Source organism: Rutidosis leptorrhynchoides, chromosome 2 (genome assembly GCF_046630445.1).
Source record: "Rutidosis leptorrhynchoides isolate AG116_Rl617_1_P2 chromosome 2, CSIRO_AGI_Rlap_v1, whole genome shotgun sequence".
NCBI lineage: Eukaryota > Viridiplantae > Streptophyta > Magnoliopsida > Asterales > Asteraceae > Rutidosis > Rutidosis leptorrhynchoides.
In genome coordinates this window covers 596,417,654-596,424,806 of record NC_092334.1, presented here as the reverse complement: position 1 = coordinate 596,424,806, position 7,153 = coordinate 596,417,654, and positions in this window count along the sequence as shown.

The following is a 7,153-nucleotide window of genomic DNA, read 5'->3' as shown; positions in this document are numbered from 1 at the left end:
CACTTACGGAGGTGAGAAACATGAAACGTGTTATGGATCCCCGCAAGCTTTTCGGGCAATTCCAATCGATATGCAACTTCACCAACACGAGCTAAGACTTTAAACGGTCCAATAAACCGAGGGCCTAACTTTCCCCGTTTCCGAAATCGAATAATACCCTTCCATGGCGAAACCTTAAGCATAACCATGTCGCCCTCTTGGAATTCGATCGTTCGTCTACGTTTATCGGCATACGACTTTTGCCTATCTTGAGCCTTTTTCAAATGCTCCCGAATAATATCAATCTTGTTATTCGTCTCTAAAACCAAATCGGTACTTCCGATTTCTCTTTGACCCACTTCTCCCCAACAAATGGGAGTTCGACACCTTCGGCCATAAAGCATCTCGTAAGGTGGCATCCCGATACTAGTATGAAAACTATTATTGTACGAGAATTCCACCAAGGGTAAATGCTCGTCCCAACTACCACCGAAATCGATAATGCACGCCCGTAACATATCTTCCAAAGTTTGGTTCGTACGTTCGGTTTGACCATCCGTTTGAGGATGATACGCCGTGCTCAACTTTAATTGTGTACCCATATCTTCGTGAAACTTTTCCCAAAATCGAGATGTAAAACGGGTATCTCGATCCGAAATAATAGATATAGGAACGCCATGTCGCGAGACCACTTCCTTGATAAACAACTTAGCCAAGGCCTCCGACGATATTGCTTCTTTAATGGGAAGAAACAAAGCACTTTTCGTCAACCGATCCACTATAACCCAAATCGAATCATATTGAGTTCTCGCCGTCTTAGGTAATTTAGTGATGAAGTCCATGGTAATGTGCTCCCATTTCCATTTCGGGATCTCTAACGGTTGCAACTTACCATACGGCTTTTGATGTTCGGCTTTAACTTGCAAACAAGTAACACATCGTTCGACGTATTTTACAACATCGCGTTTCATGCCCGGCCACCAATAATCTTTCTTCAAGTCATGATACATTTTCGTCGCGCCCGGATGAATGGAATATTTCGACTTATGTGCTTCATCAAGTAGCACCCGTCGGTAATCACCCGTCTTAGGCACCCACACCCTTCCTTGAAAGGACAACAAACCCCGCGGACCCATAGTAATAAACTCCGATTGGCCCACAATTCGTTCCGTGTGCTTATCGTGAACATAAGCCTCTATTTGGTCTTCAACCATCTTTTCAAGAAAGTCGTTAGTGATAATCAAACGTAACGATGTTATACGTATCGCCGGATGTTGAGTCTTTCGACTTAACGCATCCGCGACCACGTTCGCCTTACCCGGATGGTAAAGTATCTCACAATCATAATCTTTCACCACATCCATCCATCTACGTTGACGATAATTCAAATCCCTTTGAGTAAAAAGGTGTTTCAAATTCTTATGATCCGAATATACCGTACACTTGACACCATACAAGTAGTGGCGCCAAATTTTCAACGCATGCACAACCGCCGCCATTTCAAGATCATGAGTCGGGTACCTCGTTTCGTGTTCCTTTAATTGTCGAGAGGCATAAGCAATGACTTTACCCCTTTGCATAAGAACGCACCCGAGCCCATTTAAGGAAGCATCACAATAAACCACCATGTCTTCGACGCCTTCCGGTAACACTAACACCGGAGCTTGACACAACTTCTCTTTCAATAATTGAAAAGCAATTTCTTGCTCGTTTTCCCAATTGAACTTAGCACTCTTCCTCGTCAACTTTGTTAATGGAGAAGCAATCTTAGAAAAGTCTTGGATAAACCGACGATAATAACCGGCCAATCCGAGAAAACTTCGGATCTCCGTGGGCGTAGTCGGTCGTCCCCAACTCTTCACCGTCTCAATCTTCCCCGGATCCACTTGGATACCGCTTTCGTTCACAATGTGACCAAGGAATTGAACCTCCCTTAGCCAAAATTCACATTTAGAGAACTTTGCATACAACTTCTCTTTTCTTAGCGTCTTCAAAACTTCACGCAAGTGACGTTCATGTTCGTGCATACTTTTCGAGTAGACTAGTATGTCGTCAATGAATACAATAACCGACTTGTCCAACATAGGTTGGCACACCCGGTTCATAAGATCCATGAATGCCGCCGGTGCATTCGTAAGACCGAAGGGCATAACTACAAATTCATAATGCCCGTAACGCGTTCGGAAAGCCGTTTTCTCAATATCTTCCTCACGGACCCGCATTTGGTGATAGCCGGACCGTAGGTCGATCTTAGAGAAATACGTTGCGCCTTGAAGCTGATCAAACAAATCGTCGATCCTAGGTAGTGGATAACGATTCTTGATCGTCACTTTATTCAACTCACGGTAATCAATGCACATACGCATACTACCGTCTTTCTTCTTCACAAATAAGACCGGAGCGCCCCATGGCGAAGCACTCGGTCGGATAAAACCCTTCTCGAGCAATTCTTGAATTTGATTCAATAACTCTTGCATCTCCGTTGGTGCTAAACGATAAGGAGTTTTAGCAATGGGGGTAGCCCCCGGAACCAACTCGATGCGAAATTCGACTTGTCTTTCCGCCGGGACACCCGGTAACTCATCCGGAAAGACATCTTCAAACTCATTAACTACCGGAATTTCACGAATTGGTGGTGGCTCATTACGAGTGTCGACAACATGAGCAAGGAAAGCCATACCACCGGTAACAACGTGACGTCGTGCCCGAGCAAAAGTGCATATCGGCACCGATCTCATTCGTTTGTCACCATGAATAATCATCTCTCCCCCACTTGGTGTCTTTACACGAATAAACTTGTCGTGGCATGCAATATCGGCTCTATAACGATCGAGCCAATCCATACCAACGACAACATCAAAATCACCCAAAGTCATCGGAATAAGATCAATTTCGAAACTTTCGGTGTCAAACACAACATTGCAATTTTTACACACATCAACCACTAGCGTCGTCTTGCCATCCGCTATTTCAACTTCTACCGGACGACTCAACTTTACTAGCGGTTTATTTAACTTAGGCACAAATCTTGGAGATACGAAAGACAAATTAGCACCACTATCAAAAAGTATTCGAGCCGGATTAGAATTAACCATGAAAGTACCTGAAACGACTTCATTGGATTGTTTAGCTTCTTCATTAGACATCAAGTAGTTACGACCCCTAGCCGTACCCGCCGCCTTCTCTATCCGCTTAGCATTATCATTACGCAACTCGGGACACTCGGGCCGTTTGTGCCCTTCTTTACCGCAATTGAAACAAGTAAACTTGGGTGTAGTAGAGGGATTGGTGCAATCACGGGCCATATGTCCCTTTCGCCCACAATTATGGCAAGTATAACGAAACTCTCCCGGCGCACTCTTCTTGACACTTCCGACACTCTCGGTTGCACCCTTCTTTGAAAAGTTTGACTTCTTGCTTGAAAAATTTGAGTGACTCGAACCTTCATACTTTCTCTTCCTCAACACAATCGCTTCAAACCCTTTCGCCATATTAAACAACTCATCGAAGCTCTTCACCACATTTACGCTAATCTTTTCTTGATAACTGTCATTCAAGGTTCGATAGAAATCTTCTTTCAACATTTTATCATTCCCGACATACTCCGGGCAAAATTGCGTCTTGGACAAGAACACGGATTTGAGAGTGTTCAAGTCCATCGACCCTTGCCTTAAGGTGCGTAACTCGTCCTTAAGCCTTGTAAGATCGGCCGAAGTTCGGTACTCATCGAAGAACTCCGCTTTAAATTCATCCCAAGTGAAGTCCATACATTGTTCTTCACTATAAAGTTGGATCTTAGCATCCCACCACAATTTCGCGTCACCCCTTAACATGCTACAACCATACCTAGTCTTCTTGTCGGGTGGACACTCACAAGTACGGAAGGCCCCCTCCATATCGGAGATGAATCGGGCACTCTTGAGTGGGTCCCGATCGCCCTCAAAAGTAGGAGGTTGAGCATCCCTAAAGTTCTTGAAGAAAAAGTCACGCCTTCCCCCATTTTCTTCTTGAAGAGCAATCTTAATTTGCTCCTTAACCAATGTGACGACTTGTTCGTCAATTGTCTCGAGAAACATCTTCTTAACATCTTCGCGAAACTCCGCCTTTTGGCGTTGAAAGATGGCCTCAACCTTGGCCGTGAACTCGGGGTCCTCGCTCGTGCCCCCAATATCGGTGTCGTGTCCGTTTCTCATCTTCATTCTATAAAACGGAAAAGATTAAACAACGAAACTAAAGACATGACACATATATACATATACACCATACCACTCCATCTCGCTTGACAATCGTCGTACATCGCTTGCTTGACACGATTTGCACCCGTAGTAAGGGTAGCTAATCATTACTACGCGAGCTCGTCGCGTTAACTCGCTAGTACAACGTTCATTTCGCTCGATGATTGCTATACAACACAAACAATAACGCATGATTAGTTCATATAAACCTATGTGCTAACCAAGACCCGGTCCGACCCAAAGTCCTACAAGTCCGCACAATGCACACACAAAAGTCTAAGTCTAGGCGCCTATCTCAAGTCACCTAAATCCCTTAGACCATGCTCTGATACCACTTGTAACAACCCAAACCGTAACCGACCAAACACGACGAAAATTTCAAACAAAAAAAAAAAATTTTCTGGTGCAGGCCATCTGCGCGGCGCGCCAGATGGCCGCGCGGCGCGCCAAATCACCTGGACAGCCCGCTGTCCCCGGAAGTCTATTTAACGAAAATGTTTGACTAGTTCCCGACATTTTTAGCCAAAACGCTTTTAACCATACATTCATATATGTAAAACTAGCACATAACTAAGGTTTGAGCGAGTTTTACAAAGTGGGGCCCACACGTGCCCAAAACGCCATTAAGTTTAAAATACAATGTTTAATACAAATTAGAGTTTCGACCACAAAAGTTTATTTGCCAAACGACACAACGAGCATGGTGTTTGGGGTTAAACTACCCAAGTCTCGGTCAAACTCCAAGCCAAAGCCAAAAGCGCTTCTTAATCATCGAAGCGGGAAACTCAATCCAAGGTAATGCCCTTACCCTTATCCACACACGAACCTATAAAAAGGTAAACAACGAGAGGGTAAGCAAAGCTTAGTGAGCAAAATAATTATACATATACATATATAATCTACTTACTCGCATCACTTACACAACATCATATTCGAACTTAACAATTCATCAAGCATGCTTCAATACTAAGCATATACCAATAACCGCAATACCACAATAGCTAGTAATACAATAGCATATATTTCATGATTAAATACTTTCAATACATAAATAACATAACCTTGGTTAACCAATTCGAACAAGGGAAACGGTGCTTAAGAGCCCGTTGGAGTTCATAACATCCGTTAGTGCTACTTAACCAACGCGTAGTCACTAATCCCCCGGGTGATGTCTTAAACAACGCGACTCACTCACCCTTTCCAATGTGGCGTCTTAAACAACGCGACGATTCCACATGCCATTCAATACGATGGGTGGTGTCTTAAACAACGCGACATCCACCCCAATACATTGTGGTGTCTTAAACAACGCGACATCCACTTCTATACCATGTGGTGTCTTAACAACGCGACATCCACTTCTTTACAATGTGGTGTCTTAAACAACGCGACAATGCCACATTCATGCAACACAAATAAATACATTATATACACATACGCATAATTATTCCACTCACCTTATGCCGTCGGTGATTACTAAACCAAGCTTGAATTCCGAGGTAACGTACCTATTTCACAAGCATATAATCAATCAATCGACTTGGCCTAAACTCATAACACACATCATCCTAGGTCATCTTGACCCATTTTGACACTTAACCCTAATTTGGGTCATTCTTACCAAAAACCCTAACTCTTGGCACTCAAGGCCTTCATACACTTTAAATCACTAGATTTTAACACAAAACACTAACGTTAACCAATCTTGGTCCATTTTGACCCGTTTGACTCAATAAAAGTCAATACACCCATTTTGGGTCATTTATACCCAAATCACACCCATTTACACTTCCCTAAGGTGTTCTAGCAAATTATTAGCCAATTAGGGTTTCATAACAACAATTAATACCTTTAAAACCCTAGCTTACACATAATTGAGTCTACATGACCCAATTTACCCAAGAACACCCAATTTACCTACAAATGGGTCTTAGTGTTCATCTTCAACACAAACCCTAACCCATACACGAAAACAAAACAAGAATTGAAAGTTAAGGCATACCACAACTATCAAAATGTAGCAATTGACGAGATGAACAACTTTAGAACTTGGGCTTTAGCAAGAAACCCTCTTCTTCCTCTTCAAAGTGAGCTTTCCCTCTCTAAAACTCACTCTCTCACTAAAATAAATTGGGAGGTGATAAGGTTGGTGAACAAGGGAGTAAATGAGCTCCCAAACTACTGAACCAAGCATTAAACTTGGCCTTGATGTGAATTTACCAAAATACCCCCAAAATATCTAATTTAAAAAGAGAAAGGGATCTGTCACAGACAGTTGGCGCGGCGCGCCACAAGGCCGCGCGGCGCGCAACCCTGCCAGTTCAGCTCCTTTTGTATTTTAAATACACGCAACAGAACCCCGTTTCAAGTACCGTACATTACACTTATATACACTTATGTACACTATAAATAATCGGGTCTTACAGATTCAATATATTCAATGTGAAAATCTTTGTAAATTAAAAGTTTTAGCAGTTCTCGCCCTTTTTATAGTTCTCGTTTGAACTTTTAACTATATATATATATATATATATATATATATATATATATATATATATATATATATATATATATATATTTATAGAGAGATAGAGAGAGAGATAATCAAGTGAGAATTACTTCTTTCAGTTAAAAGAGGATGTATGTATGTGTGTGTGTGTGTATATATATATATATATATATATATATATATATATATGGGAGAGATCAAGGGATAAACACTAATTTGGAGATAAGGGGATAAGTGATTTTATTTTTTTATATCTTTGGTTCTATAACTCCAATTTAAAAATTTCTGAGAATAGTATTCATTGTGTAGATTCAGAAAAAAAAAGTTTTTTTATTTTAAAAGCATCAAAACTCCGAGTGTGTTTGTTTACCTCTTAATGGAATGGTTTAGTGCTGAATGTTGAACCATTCAGGATTCACTGCGTTTGTTT